The following is a 13,977-nucleotide window of genomic DNA, read 5'->3' as shown; positions in this document are numbered from 1 at the left end:
GGTGTAAGCACCAGTGAGGTATAACATTTTTACCCATTTACCATTGCATTTTCCTGCCTCTTCAAAGGAGAGTAGGATGAGAAGAGGCCACCCTGCCTTGCGTGAAACTACAGAATGAGGATGATTTGTGTCGGGACATCCCATTTAGCCTTTTTTAGTTTGGGCTATTAGGTGGTGCTGAAAGCGCTACCTTTATAGCCAAAACTGTTGTCATTAACAAACCTTCAAATATGGGCTTTGAATGAGGGTCTGTAGTGCTTTTCCAATGGAGTTGATATTTGAGGAGGCATACACAGTTGTAATCCCTCCCATTCCCGGCCCCTAGCCAATGTAAACCCTATGGCTAATCACACCCATTCCTGCCCATCTCTTCACTCTGCTTTTGTGTGGGCTCTTCCAAGAAGGGAAAAAAGTGGTTCCGCCAATTAACCCATGCCATTCTTCATTCATAGAATAAAATCAATTTTGCAAATGTGTTTTATTTAGAAAATGGCTCAGCAACCGCCCTATGCTGCTGCACAGCGATCTGTTAAACTGGCTGGTGCCAAGCAGTAGGAGCATTGGTGCATTTAACAGTGTGCTTCTCCAGCATGGGGTCTGGCATGGATTCACATGCTCATGAATATTCCCCGTCGTCAGGCTGGGAATCCTCGGTAAAGAAAAAACCAGTATCAGTTTCGTTTCTGATCTGTCTTTCGTAGTAATAACCAATCACTGGTCTCTGCGTCATACTGACCACAGCCAATGACTGCCCTCTACCTAAGCACCGCCTCTGGCAGCCATCTTCAGATTTTTACCGCACGTTCATGTGTTGGGATCCTCGTGCTATTGCTCTCGAGCGTTAGTGCTTTTTTTTCGCGCTTTTTCACAAAAACTTCGATTCTTTCGGTCAAAAGAGCCTCAAGCTCCACCGATCCTACATCCGATCAACGGGGACCCGTGTCGGATTCGTCTGTGCCCCTCAAGGGTGAAGATTTCGTCGAGCTACACTTCGGAGGACTCCAGAAGCTTCTCAGGCCCGGTCTCGGAGATGGCCCAGGAGAAGGGAAGCTCGACGCCCGGAAAGCTGTTCAGGGTCTGCCCTGGATGCCAGCTGCAGAACGTCTTTAAGGAGGACGAACACTCTTTCTGCCTTTACTGCCTTCATGAGGACAAGACGCACGTGGAGAAGGACTGTGCGTTTTGCGGCAACATGTCGGAACGGACCATGAAGGACCGCCATCAACGTCTCGCCAACTGGCTGGAGGGTAAGAGCCCGTCTGGCGAGAAGAAGAAGAAATCCGAGCGGTCTTCTAAGACCTTTGAGGGCGCCCCGGCGACGGGGGCCCAACATAAGGCTAAGCACCGCGAGTCCGCTGGCACCGGGAGCGCCGAACGGTCGGGCTCTACGGGCGCCAGGCAGGGCGCACCCTCCCCGGCACCATCAACCACGAGCCAACGCTCTGGGTCGGGTAAGAGGAAGGCCGAGCACCCGGCGAAGCTCCTGGAGAGGCCCCGGTCGAGCTCTAAGGCAGAGGAGGAGCGTGGCAGTGCCCCCTCCCTGAAGGATAAGGCGGTGAGCGCACCTAAGGTGGTGAAGGCCTTGATCCATCCGACCAAGCCCTCTATCGAAACGGTCGCGGCAGCCATGGCTCATCCTGTGGAGGCTGCACCAGTGGTGGCGACCTCGGGGCCCAGAATCTCCCTGCCTCCTCGGAGGGAGTCTTCTTTTGTGCCCATCGATAGGACCCCCGTGAAACCCTCCGTGGGGAAGAAGAAGGGGGGGCAGGGCGTCGTCGTAGATTCGGCCTCAACCTCAGAAGAGGAGCTGATCGAGGTCTTAAGCCACGGCCTAGGCGTGGAAGAAGGCCAGCCCGTCGGAATGGACCCCGACGCAGGTGACGACGACATCGTCGAGGATACCGACGGGGCCCCTGCTCGCCCGTCGGATTCCCCTCTGCCAGCGCCGCAAGACAACTCGGCGGCCATTTTGTTGGCCATACAGTCCTTATGCTCCGAGATAAGGACGAGGCTACCGTTACCGACGGAGGAACCTCTCCCGTCGGGGGATCCAGAACCGGGACCTTCTGGTGTTCCCCCTACCAAGAAAAGAAGGATCCATCCACCACCTCCTTTTCAACCGTCGCGCCCCGTCCAGCCCTCCTCCCCGTCCACCCGAGGGGATGATACGGGGACTGACACGGCAGCGACGGGTACGGACGACGAGGCATACGACGAGGCATACGACGAGGATATTCCGTCGTCGCCTCCCGCCAGGGCTTCTCCGCCCGACGAGATCGGATCTTTCCACTCCATGATCTCCAGGGCTTCCGAGCTTTTCCAACTCTGCCCTGAGGAGAAGAAAAAGGAAGGCTTCCTTTATCAGCGGCGCGAGGCCAAGAGGAAGACGGTCCTCGCAGTGCCTCTGTTGGACGACATTTGGGATGAGGGCCTTTCCCTCCTCAAGAACCCTTCCACGACGCCAGCTAGAAGAGACCGGTACGAGAAAAAGTACCGGGTCCCGGACACGGCCCCCCTGTGCCTCCGGGCGCAGCCTACCCCGGATTCCGTCGTCTCCGCGGCAGCCAGGAAGAAAGCGGGGGGGGGGTGCGGCCTCCACATCGACTTCCCCGCCGGACGGCGAGGGAAAGAAATTGGATGCTATGGCACGTAGAGTCATCTCGTCGGCAGCGACGACGATTAAAGCGGCCAACGCCTTGGCTATCTTGGCTCGCTACGACAGGGAGCTCTGGTACAAGATAGCTCCCCTGCTGGATTTTCTGCCGGACGACAAGAGGGCGGAGGCCCTGGAGATCCTGCAGGAAGGTGAGGTGGCCTCGGACCACGCCATCACCGTGGCGACGGACATCGCCGACACTGGGTTCCGCCAGCTGGGCAACAGCGTTTGCCTTCGACGTCGTGGATGGCTCAAAGCTACGGACTTCCGGCAGGACGTCCAGACCAGAGTCCTGGACATGCCCTTCGACGGGAACAACCTGTTTGGGAAGACAGTGGACGATTCCCTTCAGGCCATCAAGGCGGATACTGAGACGGCCCGGGCCCTTGGAGTTCTGCAGCAACGACGGACGCCCTTTCGGAGCAGCGGAGGCAAGGGCGCCTCCAAAGGTTCCGGCGGCGGTTTCGCTTCCTACCGTCAAGCGGCCCGCTCGTCGTCGCAAGAGGCCTACAGAGGACGAGGCAAGTCTAGCGGACCCCGCCGTCATCGCCAAGGAGGTCAAGGCGGCAAGGCCGCGTCCAAGCAGGATTGAACCGGCCGTGGGGTCGGGCCCCCACCGAAGCACCCCGGTGGGAGGCCGGCTGGCGGGCTTCGTCAGCGTGTGGGAGTCCATCTCCACCGACCGTTGGGTGCTGGACGCCCTGGCCCGGGGCCACGCGCTCGAGTTTCAAAGAAGGTGCCCGCGCGTCCCCCCCGTGGCCAGGAAAGAACTTCACGTCCCTCAACTTCTCCTGGAGGTAAAGGCGATGCTCAGGAAGGGCGCCATCGAACTCGTCCCAAAGAGGCTTCGGGGCTCCGGAGTCTACTCGAGATACTTCCTCGTGAAGAAGAAGACGGGAGGATGGCGCCCCATCCTAGACCTGCGGCGTCTGAACAATTTCATCAAGGCGCAGAAGTTCCGGATGGTCACCCTCCAGCACGTCCTGGGTCAGCTGGAGGAAGGAGACTTCCTATCGTCGTTGGATTTGGAGGATGCCTACTTCCACATTCCCATCCTAAAGGGGCACCGAAAATTCCTCAGGGCGTGGTCCAAGGGCGTCATTACCAGTTCAAAGCCCTTCCCTTCGGACTACGGTCGGCACCCAGGGTATTCACCAAGTGCCTCGCACCGGTGGCGGCGCAGCTGCGCCGCGAGGGGATTCGCGTCTACCCCTACCTGGACGACTGGCTCATCCGCGCCAAGACGAGGGAGCTCGCCGTGGTCCACACGGCAAGGACCGTCCAACTCCTCACGGATCTGGGATTCTCCGTGAACTACGCCAAATCCCACCTGGTGCCCGCGCAAGTCGCACTGTTTCTGGGAGCGAGGCTCGACACAGTGTCCCTTCTGGCCTCCCCGTCGGAGGAGAGGACCAGGACCATCTTGGGCAAGGTGCAACGGATGTTGGTGGCCGACGCGGCCAAAGTGAGGTCCATCAAGTCCCTCCTCGGGATGATGTCTTCCTGCATCTACCTCATTCCCATGTGCAGGCTCCGGATGCGCCCGTTGCAAGAATTCCTGGATGCGCGCTGGATCCAGACGACGGGCAGCTTCGAGGAAAGGATCAAGCTCGACGAGAGCTTCCGACGAGCGATACGGTGGTGGGGCACCCGCGCGCATCTGACGGCGGGCATGGACTTCCAGACCCCAGCCCACCAGGAGACTGTGACCACGGATGCCTCCCTGGAAGGGTGGGGAGCGCACACCGAAAATCTGCACGCAAGGGGACTCTGGCTCCCGACGGAGAGGTCCCTGCATATCCACGTCCTGGAGCTCCGTGCAGTGTTTTGGGCCCTCAGGTCCTTCCTTCCGTCCCTCAAGGGCAAGGTGGGGAGGATCTTCACCGACAACACCACCACCATGTTTTACATCAGGAAACAGGGCGGAACCAGGTCCCCAGCGCTGTCCAAGGAGGCGCAGGACCTGTGGCATTGGGCCGTAGCCCAAGGGATTTTTCTGGTGCCGTTTCATCTGGCAGGGATAAAAAACACCATCGCCGACTCACTCAGCAGGGAGCTGCGCTCGTGCCACGAGTGGGAACTACGGCAGGATCTGGTGGATCGCCTCTTCCGACGGTGGGGCACACCCCAGATCGACCTGTTCGCGACGGCGACGAACACCAAGTGCCGGAGGTTCGCCAGCAGGTTTCCCCAGACGAGGAGCATGGGCGATGCTTTCTCGTTCCCCTGGGAGGGCCTGTTCCTCTACGCGTTCCCTCCCTTGCCTCTGCTAATCCGGCTCGTCAACCAGCTCAAGAGGTCACGGTGCAGGATGATCCTCGTCGCACCTGCGTGGCCGAGGCAGATATGGTTCCCGGACTTGCTGGACTTGTCAGCGTCCCCGCCGATCAAGCTGCCGGCGGACGCGGATCTACTCTCCAGGGAAGGAGGCGCCATCCTCCACCACGACCCGAAGTCGCTGAACTTGCAGGCCTGGCTCCTGCAGCGCTAGAGTTTGGAGGATACGACATACCGGCCGATTGCAGAGAGGTTCTTGCAAAGGCCAGGGCGTCCTCGACTCTTAAATGCTACGGACACAAATGGAAGAGGTTCTCTGTCTGGTGCCACGCACAGAAGATTAACCCTCTACGGATTACGGCTCCCCAAGTACTGCCGTACCTGCTGACGCTGGCCAAAGCTGGTCTGGCACACGCGTCCATCAAGATTCATCTTGCTGCGATCTCCCGATACACCAGAACCACGGGGCGGACGTCCTTGTGGTCTCATCGTCTGGTGAAAGAGTTCATGAAGGGACTGTTGAGATCGTTCCCGCCGGTGAAGGCTCCGGCCCCGGCGTGGGAGCTCAACGTGGTGCTGACCAAGCTCATGGGACCTCCGTTCGAGCCTCTGCACTCGGCCCCGTTGAAGTTTCTATCGTGGAAAACAGCTTTTCTTGTGGCCATCACCTCCGCACGACGAGTGGGAGAGATCCAGGCCCTTTCCTGCAAGGCCCCGTACTTGACTTTCCACGACACGAGGGTAGTGCTCTGGACGCACCCCTCCTTCATGCCCAAGGTACCGTCGGACTTCCATCTCAACGAACCCTTGGTGTTACCTGTGTTCTTCCCATCGCCTTCGTCGCCGGCTGAGAGGACTTTGCACTCGCTGGATGTAGCTAGAGCGCTGAAGTTCTACGTGGACCGCACAAAGGGTTTTCGGAAGACGTCACAACTCTTTGTGAACTTTGGACCTGTCAATCAGGGGAAGGCTCTCTCGAAGGCTTCCATCTCCAGATGGCTCTCCGGCTGTATCATGGCTCTCCGGCTGTATCATGTGCTGTCACCGGTTGGCAAACCGACCGCTGCCTGGCCGTCCGAGAGCCCATTCCACCAGAGCGATCGCAGCTACCACGGCGTTCCTATCTGGTGTGCCCCTGCTGGACATATGCAGGGCTGCTACGTGGAGGTCGACGCACACCTTCACGAAATTCTACTGCGTCGACCGGGATTCCAGGGAGGAGTCCAGGGTCGGCCAAGCAGTGCTGCGCAACCTGTTCGCCTGAGGTGAGCCTGGTGAGGAGGTAAGATGCTTAATGTTGAGTTGATGTGATGCTTAATGTTGAGCCTTTGCCACCTCCCGTGGTTGTGCATGTGTGTACTGCTATGTATTCTTTATTCATGAGCATGTGAATCCATGCCAGACCCCATGCTGGAGAAGGAACAAGTTACTTACCTGTAACTGTTGTTCTCCAGCATGGGTCTGGCATGGATTCACATGCGAACCCTCCCGCCTACCCCTCTGCGGCTCTTCACTTGGTCATACTGCCACTTCACGTGCTTCCAAATCTGAAGATGGCTGCCAGAGGCGGTGCTTAGGTAGAGGGCAGTCATTGGCTGTGGTCAGTATGACGCAGAGACCAGTGATTGGTTATTACTACGAAAGACAGATCAGAAACGAAACTGATACTGGTTTTTTCTTTACCGAGGATTCCCAGCCTGACGACGGAGAATATTCATGAGCATGTGAATCCATGCCAGACCCATGCTGGAGAACAACAGTTACAGGTAAGTAACTTGTTCCTTACTTCATTTCAGAAACACAATAGGATTCTAGGAACAATGTGCATGTGAGCACGCAAGCTCGGTATTCCTAGCACCTTAGGCTTTCAGTGCCATTTTCCCATTGTGCAGTTTCTACAGACGACACAACCTTGCCCAGAAGCCACCCTGCACTCGCCTCAAGTGGGACCCACGCGCCTTATCTGATTCTGTGCTTTTCTTCCTCTGACAGCGGGAGTTGCAGTCAACCTCCTTGGTGGTCAGGCTGGCTGCAGAGCTCGGATTGTTGTTGCTCTACATGCGCCTTTTAATTCTTATACAGGCGAGTACAAAGGCGAAAAGAAGATATACCTGTTATTTCTCAATGACCTGAAAGTTTAGTTTATCTTATGCCTTGGTTTATGGTGACATTTGCATGTGATGCCTTGATATGTTTGCTCCAGGCCACTGATAGCTAGGTGGTAGTGTGCTGCTGGCGTGACGGGGGCGTAGCAGCCCCTGAGGAGTCATGGTGTAGCATTACCTCATCGCAGGCATGCAGAACCCTTGCACCAGGGCTCAGCTTCCCCCGATCATGCTTTCAAAGCCACAGGTTTGCTCCTGGAGTTTGACTCCAAACAATTAGTTTATTAAATCTCACGTGTGCGTCCTTGTTTTTTCAATGTTAATTAGTGCTGCACGTAGATCCAAATTTAATATTAACATTTGGTGAAATATAATTCAGCCAAAATTTGACTGGGTTCTCCATGAGGGGGACGGGTGTTGAGAAGATACACCACACACTGTCCTTCCCGTGTGCTCCTTTGTATTCTGCCATCCTAAGTGCTAAGGTCAGAGCTAACTCCACAGTTTGCCTTGTCACTGAGGGTTCCCCTACTGAAATGATTTTCTCTCCGGTGCCGCACTGTGCACAGTCCCAGCTTTCCAGTGCACAGCCGAGGAAACCTGAAGCCGATGACCTAACCGGTCTGAAGACCACTGGAAGCAAGAGTTTGGTGCTTTGCACGTTCTTCAACGTGGAAGCAATGTCTCCGTCTACAGCTGTCCGTGTTTGTACTTTTCTTCTTTCCCTCTTCAAGCACTGGACTGTTACAGTATCCCTCACTTCCCATTTCTGTACTCCATCACTTGGTTTGTCTTCGAAATCTGTGCTAAGATGTATTCTGGAACATTTAGTTTGGTTCCCAATTAGGAAATGTTCTCGCACGTACCGGACGCACCATATCCAGACCGGCAGACGCATTTAGATAGAATTCAGAATATTAGCATGGCCACACTTGGATGGAATTGTGGACATTGGCCTGCGTCGCATCTAGAGGGGACTTTGAATGCTAGCATGCCCGCCCTTAGATAGATAGAATTGTGAATATTAGCATGTCTACATTTAGATAGAATTGAGAATATTAGCCTGCATCGCATCTAGATAAGACCATGAATGTTGGCATGCCCGCACCTGGGTGAAACCTGAATGCCAACATGCCCACACCTGGATAGATTTGTGAATGTTAGCCTGCGTCGCATCTAGATACGACTTCGGACGTTAGCATGCCCGCACCTATGCGAAACCTGAAGACTAGCACAGGCCACACCTAGAATTGTGGACATTGGCCTGCGTCGCATCTAGATAGGATTGATTGAAGGGTAGCAAGCCTGCGCCTAGATGAAACTTGAATGTTGGAGTGTGCCACACTTGGAATTGTGAACACCATCCTGCGTAGTGTCTAGATAGGGTCGCGAATGATAGCATGCCCACACCTGGACAGATTTGTAGACGCTAGCTTGCACCGCATCTGGATGGGACTGTGAATGTTGGCTTGTCCACACCCAGATATAATTCTAAACATTGGCCCGTGCCGCATCCAGATAGAGTTGTGGGGGTCAACTGGTGCCACACTGGGACAGAACTGCATATGCCAGCATGCCAAAGGTCAGGTAACCGACTAACCAATATAAGCTCAAACTCTGCATACTTATCTCACTCAAAAAACTCACACAACCATCTCTCACAAAACAAGCCGCACGCACTTCACAACACTGCAACAACACATAAGCCGGACCAACAGCACACGCGGCCTGTCACCGATCCAATACCCGCACCAAAGCTCAGCATCCTGTGTATACCGAGTTGAAGCTGCCAACAGAACACCAATCCTCTCACTATCCTACTCCCTCTTCACATTACTAACCCACCCCACCTTATTTACAGATCCGCCAGAGCGCCTGGGGACCAATTCCGTTGGTGACGGTGCGCGGTACAAATACCTTTAACATTTAACACAATGTTACCTGTACAGTGAGGTAAAGTGACTTGGCCGTGATAACATCGTTTGATGAAGTGGGGAAGCCAGCATTGATCCAAGGTTTCCTGGTGCCAGACTTTGCAATTTGCCAGCAGATTACATATCCTATGTCATCTTTAGTTTAAACTAAAGTGCAGTGTTTTCTCCATGGTTGTCATTCGAGGACTAATCGCTTAACAATTGCTCAATCAAACAAAAGACACATGGCAAATCTAAAAGACGAATGGCAAATCAAACTGGCATCATAAGAAATCTTTATGGAAACGTCGGACAAAATAAGTATGATGCACTCTGGATGGCACAAAAAGCACAACGGTAAGACAACACACATGCAATACCTTAAGCCCCCCTCTCCGCCCACACACACAACGTAGAATACCTCACGTGTACGCAAGCTTTTTTCACTATACAGAAAACTGAATTTCCTTTATCGATGATTGTTGTAAATCCTAGGTGGATAGCACATGGGTTAAGCACTCACCCCTGACAAAGGGGCAACTCTCCTTTTTGCAAGTTCCAGACATGGCTTGATGTGGTCAATAAACTAAGTACCATTTAAAATGCGTAATAATACACTGATAAAGAATGGGAGGAATGCAGTATGTATGCATGTTGTATAAAAACCTGATGTTATATTTCAATGTGTCCTTTTGATTTAGAGAGCCTTCATTTGACCACCAAGGTAACACCCATTCAACCCTCAGGAAGCCCATACTAGTTTGGGCTGTTAGGTGGCAGAGCCACCTATGAGCGAAAACTATTGCATTAGAGTACATTTAGAGACAAATGGCACATGGGGGACACAAAGCTTGAAGGTGGGGTGTTTATTTGCCCACCTGTTGACTGCCCATGCCCATACTAATCCACATGGCCATTCCACCCACTTCCTTCCCCTCCCTGCCCAAAACACCACCTCATGGGAACTCTTTCAGCTCCCTTTTATCAAGCCTGACCATCAAACGTTGTGCTCCAGTACCTGACAGTGTTTTTTCAAATCAGACTTCTGATAGATAATTATGTAATTGGAGCTACGGTGCAAAAATGTGTCTTCCTTCAGCCACTCGATTTATAATCACTGACGTCCTGTTAAAACAAGTGTTGGCAAAGCCAACAGTTTTGGCTTGTGTAGAAGTATTAGGCATTTGCCAGACACTTGCATCATTTTGCAAACTCTACCATCCATGGCCAGCTAATACCACTACACAAGTGCCTGGAAATTGCCTTTCTAATGCCTACACAAAAGCCCAAACAATTGGCATTGCCAGTGCTTGATTGGCAGAGCATCGGCTGAAAGATGTTTGATTACTCCTACGTCCCGTCCCCTTTTTCTCCATAATTTATGGGTGTCCCTCTACAGGTACCAGAACCATTTCGCCCCGCAAAATGCGCTTTTCCCCTTTAAAGCGTGCATAGGTGTAACCTTGCCCAGCTGACCCCACCCACCGCTGCCTCACGTCAGTTCTTTTCTCTGCACAGACTGGAACGGACCTGCCCCATGCCTCTGCATGATTTGTGCAGCCTTTTTTCACGCGTTTCACTCCTTAGCGTATGTTGGCCGCAAGTGGATTTACACGGTGCTCCTCCTTTGAGGCATCCTTCCCATCGTTGGATCCCCATTTGCTCTGTTAAGAGTGTTTGGGGTGCGACCACAAGTGGGATTTTTGCACTGCATGTGACACGCTTACTCAAAGATCGCTGAAAAACGGATGGTCTAAGTGGAGATTTCCTCACGGTCGTTTCTGGAACACATCAAGGCTTTCATGCATCACAAGTCGAACACCAAACGTGTAAGTTCTATCTTTTCATCTGCACCTCAGCGGAATGACTCCTTCCTGGGAAGTTCCTCTGCCAAGGGGGTCCAATGTTATCCTTGTACCTGCTCACGATTGGAGGCTTTTAAAGCTACCGGTGCACGCACCAAGGTGTCTGCAGATTCTTCCAGGTCGAGAGTTGAGGTGCCGAATGGCTCTAGAATTGGACATCGGTCCAAGGGGTGTGAAAGCTCTATTACTCATAGGTTGTCAAATCAGCTGCGGTAATACACAGGAGGGCCACCTTTCTGCCAGAATGGTGGGCTCCTTCCTTTTTTGCCATTTCTCATTTTCTTGTTCTTTCTAAGGTCTAATGCCATTCTAGGCGGGAACGACCTTGGTTGAAGTTTGACTTCAGCGAGAATCCTTTGCATTCCCCACTGAGACTTCAGTGTCTGAGAAGGCAGGAAGCGAGGAAGAAGTCCAAACCTCTGCAGCCCTTTTGTCAGGGAGAGGTTGCCGAGGCTGTGCTGTAGTTCCTGATAAATACTCCAAACCTGTAAGCTGACAAGTATACCACTGGAGCTGAATCCGAAGAGTAAGATGAAGAAAAGAAGTGTCTAACCATTTCCATCGACTGGAGAGCATGCTGTGTAACTGGAGCCTGATGTAACCCACCCTTCCAATCGACTTGGTGTTCCCGAAAGCGAAGACTCCTAACCAGAGGCTGATGAGATCCACTAGTCTCAAGAAGACCTGCATTTTGAGCCATCCCACGATGTGCAGCAACCATGCTGGGCTGCAAACCGCCAATACCCTGGGACCTCCAGCCATTGTGCGGTGCATGTTCTTCCGAAGTCCGGTTCCATCCGAAACATTGGTGGACTTCTAGGCCTCTAGAGTCACAATTTGAATCCCTTCACCAGATTGCCAGACCGAGAAAAGTGAAGAGAATCCGACCAGCAATATTTTTTTGTTTTGAATTCTGTAAAAGGGCACCAAATCCACAGAGCCATGAGAATCCATGAAGAAAACTTTGCTGGAAGCCTCTCCTGATGACTGCTGCTGAAATTTCCCATCCAGTGTCCAGTTTTCGTCTCCAGACCAAGAATCTAGTGACTGGATCCTGTGCTGCTACATCTTGAAAGAATCCATTCAGAAGCTCTTATTTTCTCCTAAGGTACTGTGTTGGCGTGGGTAATACTTGCTTTAAGCCTTGTGTAAATCCTGTGAGGCTGAGTGGGTGATTCGTGTGGTTGGGAGTTTGCCCATACCACTTAACCCAGGCCTAATGCTGGAATGCATATAGGGAGCCTTCTAGGAAGTCCCTGAATACTTTCAACTAATTCTAAAGTGAATCCTTAATTGTTTAAGAAGAGCTCCTATAGAACTGTAACTTTCCTGCAACTGAGCCCTAGCCTGGTCTGTCTACAGCTGGCTCCTAGACCACTAGGTTCCTTCTGTCTATGAGAAAGTTCATGCTATAGACTAGGAAGGACATTATAAGATTTGGATGCTTTCTTGGAAGTAAAACAAGTTTAAAAGTATTTACTTGTAACTGTATCTCTGTGAAAGAAGTTCTAAAGTCTCATTAAGTTTTATACTTAACCTTTGAGTTGCATTCTGCTCCTTTAAAAAGTGTATGTTATCTTACTTGCATAAATGTGTCCCCCTCCACCTTCTTAAAAGTAATAACTGTTGGGACTGTTTCATTATCCCTAACTGAATGAGTGTAAAAGCTTACCAATAGGGTTTACCCATCTTGAATAACATTGTCATTCTTAAAATGTAAAATTGGGTTTTGCTTTCCCCGATTTGCTTTATACATATCTAAAAGAGTCTTAAGAGTTAATACTTGTCTTTGAGTTGCTTGATGCTTGAGTATAGGAGGTTCTTTACTTCCCTTGAAATACATTGTGTCTTTCTAAACTAGTAACAGTGGGTTGTGCTTTCCCTGAAGTGGTTAGTGCTCTTCTGAAATGGTTCCATAAACTTCTTACCTGTCTTGGAGCTGCTTGTAGCCCCTCTGAAAATTATATAGGTCCTTACTTACCTTTAATTGCTGATTGCCTTCCTTAAATGTCTGCTAGAGTTCTTATTTAGAATTGTATAACACACTTCTGAAAGATAAAATTGGTTACACTGTCTATTCCTGTGCTTAGAAATAGTGTAATTGTTTAAACACAAATAGGTTATGCTGACCTTTAATAGCTGCTGCTCTTCTAAAAGTTTATAACTAGGTTATGCTTTCCCTGAACTGCTCTAGGGCTCTTCTAAAAATAGTGACTTCATAACTAAAGGTTACTGTGCCAAGTCTCCCACCATAGGGGGCTCCCTGTGAGCCAGGCACCACACCGTCACCTGTCCTTCAAACTTTAAGTAAGCACCCTGCTGCTGCTGCCATCACAATAGGGTTCCCTACTAAACCGAGTGTAATCAATCATTCTTGCGCCCTTGTCATCCCCCCCTACCGCCTCCCGTTCCCTTAACCTGCGCTATGGACCCCCCCACCTAACTCATAGTTCGGTGCTACAAGTAAACTGCCCTGCGACCGCAACCCCTACCCCACAGCCCTTGATGTATCAGGCTCCATTAGGAATCTAGGCCAAGAGCAAAGCAAGGCCTCCTGCAGGCGCACATACTATCCAAAACTATTATTTCAGGCTCCCAAAGCGACTGGCTTGTTGACCCCTTGCGTTCACCAACCCCCTAAACAGCACATAGAAAGGGCTGGTTTACTTTTTCCTACCCCTGTGTGTTTCGACCGCAGGCTGCAATTGCAGCTGCAGTAAGACACCCATAGGTGCCCATTTCGTCAAAATTGCCCCGGTCTTCTTTTTAAGCCATTTTTTGTTGGAAAGGTCCTTCTTGAGATTTACTATGCACTCCATACCTGGTTTGTTCCCTTTGTTTGTTTTGTCTTTGGCGGGGTTCACTGGTGAAACCCGCCTCTGGCTCCAGCGTGTCTGGAGGGGCAGGAAGCAAGGGAGGTGCCCGAAACGGCCTGTGCTTAGTCTCCTTGGTTACAGGAATGCACCCAAAAGTGAATGGCTGGAGGGCTGTCCTCAGAGGACAGCCCTCCTGCTGTGTGAATGACAGCTAGGCTGCAAATGAATGGGAGAAACCTGCATAAAAGGCGAGGCTTTTTCCTTGGAAGGCAGAGTTGACCACTGAACAAAGGAATCTGAAGAAGAACTTGGAAGAGATGCTTACTGCAACTCCTCAGAGCGTTG

The 13,977-nt window shown here is 51.8% G+C and overlaps 1 protein-coding gene across 8 annotated transcripts in view; it reads left to right on the top strand.

Annotated features, from left to right (window-relative positions):
* Positions 1 to 13,977, top strand: part of LOC138487712 (adiponectin receptor protein 2-like) — a 1,243,553-nt gene that overhangs the window by 471,515 nt on the left and 758,061 nt on the right. The window lies entirely within an intron of this gene.

This window comes from Ambystoma mexicanum, chromosome 9 (genome assembly GCF_040938575.1).
Source record: "Ambystoma mexicanum isolate Mex_15411 chromosome 9, UKY_AmexF1_1, whole genome shotgun sequence".
Classification (NCBI taxonomy): domain Eukaryota; kingdom Metazoa; phylum Chordata; class Amphibia; order Caudata; family Ambystomatidae; genus Ambystoma; species Ambystoma mexicanum.
The sequence above is the reverse complement of the archived record's forward strand: the minus strand, read 5'-3'. Positions and strand labels throughout refer to the sequence as shown.